Raw genomic sequence first — 11587 nt, 5'->3', positions numbered from 1 at the left:
AGGACATAATGTGCCCCTCGGCTGGGGTCTACGTGGGGCCCGGGTCTCCATGGAGGTTGGTCCACTGACCTTGGCCGTGGGAGAGGTGGAGGTGGATTACAGATCCCACAGGCAGCTGAGCAAACCCAGGAGTGGGGGATGGGAGGCAGCAGAGCTGGGGAATCGGGGGAGGGGAGGGGGTAAGGCCTGGAGCCCCTGGATGCTGGGAAAGGTCTCTGGGGGAGAGAGAGTGCCTAGAGGTACTGGAAAAGCTGGACCAAATCCTGCTCATCTGGCCAGCTGTATGGCTGGGCTGGGCCCTGGGGACACAGCAGAAGATAAGGAGCAGCCGCTGCCCTCATGGGTCATACTGTCCCCCTCCCCGGGTTGCCCAGTAAGTGGGGTGCCTGGCACACAATAAATAGTTACTGAACAAATTGCCTGAGACTAGGCTCTGTCCATAGAGACCCTAAAACGAGGCATTTGACATGAAGTCCTGGGAATAGAGAAAAGGATGGAACAGGGAGCTGGGATGAGAAGGGCCCTGGACTGCGAGGTGAGGTGCCTAGAGGGGGCAGGACCAGCCCTCCCCACCCCCAGGAGCCGGAGCTGGAGCCACTGTGGGAGGGACAGTTCCCTTCCTGCCTGCCCTCCATCCATCCACTCTGTGGATCAATTTCCTTTTTAGGGACAGACCTCTCCTCCCCCACAGGGTAATCAGAGCCAGGATCTCTGCCGCCCACACCCCAGACCTCGCTTTCCCCGACCTCTCCTAGGCTGTGGTTTTAGCAAACAACTGGATCCTTCTAGAGCTCGGGAGGCCTGGCCCCTTCCTTCTTAGTGGTGGTAAGAAATTCTCTGCATTCCCAAGTCAAGGGGCCAGAGGCCATTCTTGCTCAGCCCAGGGGCAGAGCCTGAGATGCAAAATTAAGTCTGAACCCTGACACCCCTCCCAGGCTCTCCAGCTCCTTTGGCTGCCAGCGCCCACTGGCTGTGCTGTCACACAGCCACTCGAGTCTGTGCAGGGCCACCTGGGGGCTGGCAGGCTGCGGCCTGACCCCTTCAGGCCCCAGGGAGCCCTAGAATGTTAGAGAACAAATTCCTGGGGCTTCCCACCCCGCAGGCTGAGCTCCTGTCTTCAGAGCTGCCCGGAGGAGGGCCCTGCCTGATTTCTGCAGGTCTCCCAGTGAGACCCCGCCCAGCCTGGCACTGAGGAGGTGCCCCAGATGAATTTATTGATGGGTAAACAAGAGCAGGGCAGGTGAGTGAGACCTGGGGTGTATGTGAGGGGCCGCACCTGTGTCAATAGTGAGCTTGGGGAGTGTGCCCTGGGGGTCAGGAGCGGCTGCAGGCCAGCTGTGTGGACTTGCATTTCCTCCTCGTAAAACCCTACCATTGGACTATCATCACATACCCATAGCTCGGATGAGAGGGATGAAGCCCAGAGAGGGTAAGTAACTTGTCCAAGGGCACACAGCAGGTAAGTGCAGGGGCCAGTCCTGGGACTTCAGAGTCCCCACTTTTAAGCACTAGGCACATTGCCTCAGGGGAGAGAGGAGAAGGAAAGGTCTGGAAGGGGAGCAAGGTAAACAAGCTCTACCTCCCAAGGCTGTGAGGCCTCTGGTTGGTGGGTCTGGGGTGGGGGCCCAAGGAGACAGGAGGCTGGAGAGGTCGGCAGGGGCCTCAGAGCTTCCACACTCACATGTCCCATCTATTGGGTTTCCAGGTAGGGTGTCCTTTGGAGAAACAGTTTGCTGCTGATACATACATTGAAAAAACGCAGAAAAAAGAAAAAGAAAAACCACAGGATCAGCCGACCTCTAAAGCCCTCCTAGCAGTAAGATTTGACGATGACCCGCATCAGGCCTGGGGGCAGATGGAGGGCAACTTGCTCAGGTTACTCCCGAAGTGGTGGGGGCAGGTTGGGGGGCAGCAGACGCGCCGGGCCAGGGGTCAGACGTCCCGGTCCTGATGCAGACCCTGAGGCCCACCTGCAGCCTCGGATAACGCGACCCCTGCGCACCTGGAGTGTTGCTGGGTCTATAGGACACTGACCGTCTATGGAGCGCTCGCTAGTACATCACCTCAGTGACACATCCCCGAGATTCACAGGGAGCCCTTTGCAGATGGCTCCTGGGAAAATGATGAGGACGAGCTCTTACATCTGGACCACCTTTTACAACTTGCAAAATGCTCTCGTGTACCTAATCCCACCCGAGCCTCACACAAGCCCAGAAGCCGCAGGCTTTATTATCCCGTTTAAAGACAAAGAAACCACTGCTAAAGAAGACCGTAGCAGTTAGAGAGTCAGAAAGCAAGCAGAGGTTGGAGCCATGTGATTTGAAGATGGTGGGTGGGGCTATCAGCCAAGTAGTGTGTACAGCTTCTGGAAGCCAGAAAAGGCAAGGAAACGGATTCTTACCTGGAGAGAAAGAATACAACCCTGCTGACACCTTGATATCAGCCCCATAAGAGTCATTTTGGACTTCTGACCTCCAGAATTAATTGTAAGATAATACATTTGTCTTATTTTAAGCTGCTAAGCGTGTGGTAATTTCTTACAGGAGTCATAGACGATTCATCCAAAACCCAGGGGTGCTCAGAAGGATGCAGTGGTAGGTATGGGACTCAAATGCAGTCCTTCTGTCCGCAGGAACTGTGCTCAGGCTCCCAACCACGACGTTGACTCGACAGCCGACCAGAGTCAGGAGTTGAAGGCACCAACGCCATTGTCCTTAAGGAGAAGAAATGACCCTGGTGGTGAGCCTAGGGGAATTCTACTGTTTTTAAATGTCAGAAACATTATGGGAAAGAGGAATGTTTTTGGCTGGGCACAGCAAAGAGTTTCCATATTTTGAACCAACCCCAACTGATGAGCACTGGCTGCCTGGAGCTCTGTGCTGAGCAGGATCTTGAGGCCAAGCCCAGGCTCCCAGGGAAATTGCTCTGTAGTTGACTGGCAATGTCTGCCTTGGCCTTGCCATGGCTGAGCAGTAGCGTATGCTGATCTGGATTGGATGAGTTCCCCTGAGTTTGATTCATCTTTTTATGCCCAGGGCCCAGCAGTGCGCCTGAAACAGAGCAAGCACTCAATAAATATTTGAGGGAAGAGGGAAAGAGGTCAGAAAGGAGAGAGAAAGTAGGGAAAGAAATTTATTTTCAGGGAGGCCAGGTCTAGGGCCAATAGGTAGAATTCCTGGCTGGAAAGCTTCTGATTTGCCTCCCCGGCGTCTCTTACCTTCTTGTTCTGATCACAGCAATCCTTTCCTTTGGAGATCCACCCTTCCCCCTCATTCCATTTGGTTATGGCAGGACTGCCAATCACAAGGTCCTGGGGCAGGCCTGTGACTAAACCCGGCAACCCAACTTTAGTTCCCGGAATCTGAACCTTGATGAGAGGCACTCGGGAGAGAGACTGGAGAGGTGGTCCCCAAACTCAGCCATGGAAGAGGAAGTGGTAGAGTCCACTTCTGTGGGACTCCTGAGATGGAGCTCAGACACTCCTAACCTTAAAGTCATCTCTTTCAGAACCAACAGCCAAAGGTACAGAAACCACCAGGAAAAGAAGCATCCTGGGGAGGTTCAGGCATCTGATCCTCCCTGCATTCCAGCAGCCAGGCTGGTTGTGCTCCAATAAACACTGCCACCCCCATTTTTTTCTGCTCAGTTATTCAGAGTTCGTTTCTGTGGCTTGAAACCGAAGAACCCCAATCAATATTATACAGTCTCTCTAGAAGGAGGAGTCAGCCAGTAATCAGAACTGTTCAACTTTGGAGAAGCTCTCTAGTCGGGTGGGACTTGAGAAAAGAGGGTATAGTGGACTGAATGTTTGTGACTCCTCAAATTCCTATGTTGAAGCCCTAATGGGATTGGAGGTGGGGCCTTTGGGAGGGACACCCCCATGATGAGATTAGTGCCCTTCAAAGAAGAGGGAGAGAGCTAACCTTCTCTCTCTCCACTTTGCGAGGATACAACGAGAAGACAGCTGTCTGTGAACCAGGAAGAGGGCCTTCACCGAGAACCTGCCCATGCTGCTACCCTGATCTTGGACGTCCAGGCTCCAGATCTGCGAGGAATAAATGTCTGCTGTTTAAGCCCCCCAGCCTGTGGTGTACTGGTATCACGGGTGGCGCTGACTATGACACAGAGACTGGGGGTCCATTTGGTGGGAATGTCATTGCATCCGTTGGGGAATGGGAGGGAGGGTCGAGAGCCCCTTAGGCAGTGAGCCATGGGTTAGATTCTCTCCCTTCTGGCTGTGGCCTTTAGGCAAGTCCCTTCCCTCTCTGAGCCTCTGTGTCTGTGAAATGAGGCGATGAACACATTTATCTCACAGGGTCTCTGTGAGGATAACTGGGAGATGCACTCAGCACAGTTGAGGCTTCTCCCCTCTCCAGGGTGTACACCACGTGGGGTCACACCAGATAAATACCCCTTCTTCCGTGCAGCACAATTAGCGCCTGCCTGCCACGTGCCAGCACAGCACTGAGAGTGTTACCTGTATCCCTTCATTTACTCTTCAAAGTGGTAACGACTAGCCTCAATCCACAGATGAGGGCTCTGAGCACAGGGAGGTTAAATCTGCTTTCCTCAAGGCCACCCAGCAGGCCAGCAGGGGGCTGGGCTCAAACCCAGGTCCTTTTCATCGAAAGCCCCAGATCTTATCCAGGATTCGCCCCGCCTCTCCTGGGGAGAGGCTCCAATCCCTCCCCGCTGTAAGATCCCCCGATTGCAGGCACAGGGTCTCAAACCCACAGAAGGGTCTCAAAGCCCCAAGAAGCTGTGGGTCCCATTGGAGACAAGACACCTACATGGAAAAGGTAAGTGAACTGAGAAGGCAAAGCCTGTGACGAGGGCCGGGAAGACTCAGGGAGGGCCCCTCTGCCTGGATTTCAGACACTGGTGTCTCCAGAAAAAAAGAACTAGAAGCCACCACCCAAATCCTGAGGCCCCCAGGAAAGCAGCAAGTTCCTGGGTAAAACAGGTTCCCACAGGCTTTATCCTCCCCTGTCACTCCTCCAGGTGGCTCAGGCTCGAATGTGGCGGGGGAGAGGAGGCAGAGGGGTCTCCTCTTATCTTGGGGTGAGGGAGGGCCCCCCCACACACACACACACAAGAGGAAAGGGCAGGGCAGCTCAGGCTCAGAGCTGATGGGTTACAGGACTCACCTGGTCCCGCCCCCTCGTTCCGCAGCCCAGAGTGGGCAGTGTCTCCAGCAGGGTCCACAGAAAGAGGGTGGCCGAGTGCAGCCAGGACACAGGTCCCCCAGGTTGGGGTTCTGGCGAGCACACAACCCAGCTTCTCCCAGACAGGACATTTCTCCAAGCCCCTCCCCCTTTCCGCCAAGATGGAACAATGAAAAGAAAGAGAACTGGATTAGGAGCCAGGGGCCTGAGTCTCCAGACTCACTCTGAGACTAAAACTCCCACATAATCTTGGGTGAGTTCCCTCCCCTCTCTGGGCCTCCATTTCCACATCGATCAGACCAGGGAGTTGGGCTCCATTTCCAAGGTCCCCTCTAGCTCCAGTGTTCTGAGAGCCAAGGATGATGAGTTGCAGTCACCTCCAGCCCAGCTTTCCTCCATCTCTCCAGAGGCCTCAGAGATCCCAGATGGAAGAGGAATTTTTTTTTTAATTGAAGTATAGTTGATGTACAATATTATATGTTATAGGTATACAGCATAGTGATTCACAATTTTCAAAGGTTATACTCCATTTATAATTATTATGACATATTGGCTATATTCCCTGTGTTGTACAATATATCCTTTGTAGCTTATTTTATACCTAACAGTTTGTATCTCTTAATCCCCCACCCCATCTCGCCCCTCCCGCTTCCCTCTCCCCACTGGTAACCACTAGTTTGTTCTCTATATCTGTGAGTCTGCTTCTTTTTTGTTATATTCACTAGGTTGTTGTATTTTTTTAGATTTCACATATGAGTGATATCATACAGTATTGGTCTTTCCCTGTCTGACTTATTTCACTTAGCATAATGCCCTCCAAGTCCATCCATGTTGCTGCAAATGGAAAGATTTCATTTCTTTTTACAGCTGAGTAGTATTCCATTGCATATATATACCACAACTTCTTTATCCATTCATCTGTTGATGGACACTTAGGTTGCTTCCATTTCTTGGCAATTGTAAATAAAGCTGCTATGAACATATTGGGGTGCAGGTATCTTTTTGAATTTGTGTTTTTGGTTTTTTGGGATATATACCCAGAAATAGAATTGCTGGGTCATACGGTAGTTCTATTTCTGGTTTTCTGAGAAACCTCCACACGGTTTTCCACAGTGGCTCACCAATTTACATTCCCACCGACAGTGTACGAGGGCAGATGGAAGAGGAATTTGGACAGAGGCTTGGATGGGTGGAGGGACTGTGGCCCCTATAGTCACCTTCTGCTAAGCCAAAGTGCCAGCCTGTGGGGGTTGGCACAGGCAAGAGCACAGGGGAGAGCTGGCCCCTGGTGATGGCACAGAGGTCAAAGCCCAGCTGTGGCCTCAACCACCCACTTCTCCTTATCCTACCCCAGCATTCCAGGACCCATGGCATTCAAAGCCAGCCTGGCAAGGGAATTGGATGCCAGGTAGGGACTTCTCAGAGCAAAGGTGGGGGAGCTGGGGGGCTGGGGAGGGGGAAAGCAGGGGGAAATGTCCCGAGGCTGCTCTCCTCTGCTCTTGTTTGGATCTCAGACCCACCTGGGAGCTCCATCTGGGAGCATCCTGCCGCCATGGGGTCCTGGTGATGGGGGATGGGCACACGGATACGGAGGAGGCTGGTGGACCTGCCCCACCCTCTTAGGCTGCTTTACTAGTTAAAGTATCTGTGAAGCGAAGGGCCACCTCTCAGGATCCTAAAAGTTAAAATTCTTTATGAATCAGGAGCCTCACAGCACAGACCCTTAGGTTTGAGGCTGGAGAAGAACTCTTGGATCAATGTTTTTCAAACTGCAGGTTGTGACCCACTGGTGGATCTTGAAATTAATTTAGTGAGTAACACTCAGATTTTTTTTTTTTTTTAATTTATTTGGCTGTGTTGGGTCCTAGTTGCGGCATGTGGGATCTTCGTTGCAGCATGAGGGATCCTTCGCTGCGGCACGCGGGCTTCTCTAGTTGCAGTGCGTGGGCTTCTCGGCATGCGGGCTTCTCTCTAGTTGTGGTGCGCAGGCTCCAGAGCACGCGGGCTCAGTAGTTGGGATGTGTGGGCTTAGGTGCTCCGCGGCATGTGGGATCTTAGTTCTCCGACCAGGGATCGAACCCATGTCCCCTGCATTGGAAGGCGGATTCTTAACCAATGGACCACCAGGGAAGTCCCCGCACTTGGAATTTAATAATAATAATGATCACACCGATAACAAAATAGAAGAGAAAATATCAGAGTAAGAGTAAATTGTCTCATGAGACTCTTGTTTCAGTTTTGGGTGTTGTGCCAGGTTGTGATGTAATGTACATCTTACTCCTGGTCACAGCCAAGAAACCTTGAAAAGCCACTGCCTTAGGTTCCATGTCTAACCCTTTGCTCACCAGCAAGAGAAAGTGAGCTGGCATGCAAGGCCCTTCCCATCTGGCCCCAACCTACCTGCCTCAGCTCCTGGCTCACCCAGGAGAGCTCATGTTCTGGACACACCCCACTGGGGACCCCACCCCAGCAGCTGCATTCATTCACACCTCTTTCCCTCCTTCAAATTCCCCTTTCTGTCAGCCTGACGCCCAATCCTTCCTTCACCCGAGGAGGCCCTGTTCACAATTCACATGACACTCCACCGGGCAGGATAACCCCTTCATTGTTGGCAGCCCCAGGATTTGCCCCAGCACAGCACTCACCCTCTGTAAATCAACTGGTCCATATTGGGGAGGGGGAGCGGAGGGCGGGGAGGAGAGCTTAGCACACTCTGATTTAATGAATGAATGAAATGTTTCCTTTAAAATAAGTGAGTGTATATTGACTGAAGGTTGAATTGCTCTGGGTCTGGGGGTCCTGGTGCAAAGGTTTACTGCTTTTAATAGTCATCCAACAATTGCTGTGCACCTACTAAGCGCCATGCACCCTACAAGCTACTGGGGACACTAGACCAACCAGAGTAAGGCGACTTTCCTTGAGGAATTCATGGTCCAATGTGAGAGACAGGCATGTCAGTCACCGTCCCAGTGTGATAACAGCCCCAGTAAAGACACATGCAAAGGGACCCCATGGAGCTGATAACTATGTACCAGCCTCTAAGAGGATGACAAGAGCCACCGGGGAAAGGACTAAAGCAGGTCAGGGTGGGATGGGGGTCTTCCAGGCAAAAGGCAAAAACTCTCCTGCTACTTTGTGGGTTCTTCATAGCACCTGACATTTTAAAATAATTTTTTAAACACTGATTTATTTACCTCCTCCACTAGACCGTACGCTCCAGGAGAGGGGGCTTGGCCGCTACCTCGCTGCCCTGCTCACCACTGCTGAGCACCACTTCTGGTGCTGCGTCCTAGCGAATTAAATATTTGCGGAATGAACATTCGGGAAGCTGCAAATGGTTCAGGTTGACCTGAGAGGAAGTGGTAGGAAAAGGGGCTGAGGGGTCTGTGGGCCCCAGACCACGGGAAGGCTGCCCTGCTAAGGGCTGGGTCTTTTTCCTGCAGGCACAAGGGAGCCCCGTGGAGGGGTTTATAACGGAGACAGGTAGTAAGATTCAGGGTTTAGAAAATTCCTCTGGGGACTTCCATGGTGGTCCAGTGGTTAAGACTCTGTGCTCCCAATGCAGGGGCCCCTGGCCGGGAGCTAGATCCCGCATGCATGCTGCAACTAAGTGCCCTCACTGCCGCAACTCAAAAAGAGCCCGCAGGCTGCAACTAAGACCCGGCACTGCCAAATAAAGAAATAAATACTAAAAAAAAAAAGAAAAGAAAAGGAAGAAAAAAGAAAATTCCTCTGGCCCCAGTGTGTGGAATGGGTTCCTGGGACCCAGGTGGGCAGGCAAGAAAGCGAATGCAGAAATAACCCAGGCGGGGTGACTTGAGTCTAGAGGCAGCCAAGTGGCGCGCTCTGGCGCAGAGGAATTTGCATGCTGCAGGCGTGCGTAGCCAAGGCCAAGGCCAATCTGGGCTCCCTGGGGGGGTCAGCGGCTCACGCCTCCCCTCCTCCCGCTGCACATGGGCAGGAGAAGGCCTCCTCCACTCCGCCAGGCTAAGCGCAGCGGCAGGCGGTCCAGGTCAAACCTCAGGCAGTTAGCACGCTCAGTTTTGCCTCTGCACTCTTTATACTTTCATCTTATTTTTCTCTTTTAAAAAGTCAGCTCACATTTTAACACATGCATGTATTTTTTTAAATTTAATTAATTAATTATTTTTTTGGCTGCGTTGGGTCTTCGTTGCTGCACATGGGCTTTCTCTAGCTGGGGCGAGCGGAGCGGGAGCTACTCTTCCTTGTGGTGCGTGGGCTTCTCATTGCAGTGGCTTCTCTTATTGCGGAGCACCGGCTCTAGGTGCGCGGGCTTCAGTAGTTGTGGCCTGCGGGCTCTAGAGCGCAGGCTCAGTAGTTGTGGCGCACGGGCTTAGTTGCTCCGCGGCATATGGGATCTTCCCGGACCAGGGCTCAAACCCGTGTCCCCTGCATTGGCAGGCGGATTCTTAACCACTGAGCCACCAGGGAAGACCACATGCATGTATTTTTAAAGTGAACATTAGACGAATGTATGAAGGATTATTGTACTATTATTCTCTATGCCCCTGTATGTGTGAACATTTTCATACTGAAAACATTAAGCAAATATGTCACCACCATGTATATATGGAAAGCCAAGTACCATAGTCATTCTAAACTCTCGATGGAAACTCTTAAATCATCATCACACACACACATACATACACACACACAAGTCGTGTTTAAATTTACCTAGCTCCTATCTCTTGCCCAAGGCTCCCAGTCTGAGACCTGTCTTTCCTTTGCTAAAAAGAGAGATTGCTAAAGTGTTAGAGAAATCTGGCAAAAGACACTCTCCTTGACGCTAACCAGGATTTACTGCAACGTGAAAAAGAAGCACCTCGTTGTTTTTAAAAACTGCACCCATGCTCCCTAACACTGGCAAACAAGTCCAAGGGCTAAGGCTGAACTCAGAGTCACGGGCACCCGGGGTTCGGGTTACCTGCGACCCTCGGGGACGCGAAGCCAGTAAGCAATGTAGCTATATTCGAACCCAAGTCGTGTGGTTCTTGAGTGTTGGCTCTTACTGAGCCATACCATGCAAATTGGCGGAGGCCACCGACTTTTTAAAAGTTGAGTTCGATGCCAGGCACTCAGCAGGCGCCCGGTGGGCTGGGCCGTCCTTGAAAGGAGGCTGATTTTCCTCCCACCCCACACGGGCTTTCGGGTAGCCCAGCACTACCCGCTTCCCCAACTTTCTGCCTCAACCACTCCTGCCCACTCGCTCCGCGGGTCCAAGGCTCCGGCGAGCGGGACGGAGCCGGTGCAGGTGCTCGGGACCCGGGACTGGGCCGGGTGTGGCCGCGGGTCGTGCGTGCCCCAGAGGGAGCCGACGCCCCAGGGCAGCCGCCCCCGGCGGCAAGGCGAGGCGAGGCGGGGCGACGCTTCCCGGCAGGAAGGCGCTGAGGGGTGCGGCCTTGGAAGGTTGCCCCCGGCGGGCGGGCTGCAACGAGAAGCCGGCAGACGAACGCAGGTGACGACAGCTGCTTCAACGGGGAGCTCGGCCCGCGCTCACCTTATATGGGCAGGCGCGGCGCGGGCGGGGTGGGGCCGGTGCGGGCGGGGCGGGGCGTCCTACCCTGCGGGCCCCGCCCCTAAGCCAAAAGAACCTCTGCGGGAAATTTTTCTGCAAGGGTGGGCCCATGCAGTGATGCCCCCTGGTGCCCAGAGTCCCTTTCGGGACTGCCCCCGCGCCCGTCTCCAGGCTGAGACCCGCGCCGGCCCCGTCTCACACGGGCTGAACTTGACTGACTCCCTTTGTGATTGTGGGCGGGCTTCTTCACCTCAACGCGGTCGCAGGTCCTTACTGGGGTACCTGGGGGGCGACGGGGGTAGCTTTAGTGACCGCATCTTAGAGCGCTCACTCACCGGGTCTTAGAGTCAGAAGGTGCGCCTTCCCGGCCGGGTCTGTCCCAAGTGGATGCCTTTCCTAACTCGCACTAAGGAAGTCTCTGTAACCCCAGGCTCAGCCTAGGGCCTGGCTAAACATTAGCCATTGATGCATCGGAAGTGTTTGGTTGACTGAGCCCTTCTTGGTGGGACAAGCCTCCTAAACCTAAGAGGAAGTGTCCAGCATCAGTCAGCCCGCTGGTTACCCGACCTCCTGTCTTCTCCCTCCACATCCTCCTCACTGCCCAGATCATTTTACCACCCTAATCTGTCCAATTGCTCTTCTGGGACCTCCACTCCTTACAGCCATTCACAGACTCCCAAGTGCCCACAGGCTGTGTTGAAAGGGGAGCAAAATATACCACCCTGGGGGCTTCCCTGGTGGCGCAGTGGTTGAGAATCTGCCTGCCAATGTAGAGGACACGGGTTCGAGCCCTGGTCTGGGAAGATCCCGCATGCCGCGGAGCAACTAGGCCCGTGAGCCACAATTACTGAGCCTGCGCATCTGGAGCCTGTGCTCTGCAACAAGA

General features: G+C 53.5%; 2 long non-coding RNA genes across 4 annotated transcripts; one reads left to right on the top strand and one right to left on the bottom strand.

The window, feature by feature from the left end:
• Positions 1-764: 764 nt before the first annotated feature.
• LOC133100794 (uncharacterized) lies at positions 765-4181 on the top strand. 3 transcript variants are annotated; one of them, XR_009702529.1, is made up of 4 exons: positions 765-825; positions 1103-1240; positions 2633-2739; positions 3947-4181. It is a non-coding gene; the product is annotated as an uncharacterized LOC133100794 (long non-coding RNA). The 3 variants fall into 3 exon arrangements; XR_009702530.1 differs by lacking the exons at positions 765-825; positions 1103-1240 and adding an exon at positions 1719-1816; XR_009702531.1 differs by lacking the exons at positions 765-825; positions 1103-1240 and adding an exon at positions 2414-2486.
• Positions 2626-3302, bottom strand: LOC133100795 (uncharacterized). The gene is made up of 3 exons (XR_009702532.1): positions 3218-3302; positions 2844-3050; positions 2626-2713 (listed from the first exon to the last, which is right to left on the bottom strand). It is a non-coding gene; the product is annotated as an uncharacterized LOC133100795 (long non-coding RNA).
• Positions 4182-11587: the final 7406 nt, after the last annotated feature.

Source organism: Eubalaena glacialis, chromosome 11 (genome assembly GCF_028564815.1).
Source record: "Eubalaena glacialis isolate mEubGla1 chromosome 11, mEubGla1.1.hap2.+ XY, whole genome shotgun sequence".
NCBI classification, from domain to species: domain Eukaryota; kingdom Metazoa; phylum Chordata; class Mammalia; order Artiodactyla; family Balaenidae; genus Eubalaena; species Eubalaena glacialis.
The sequence above is the reverse complement of the archived record's forward strand: the minus strand, read 5'-3'. Positions and strand labels throughout refer to the sequence as shown.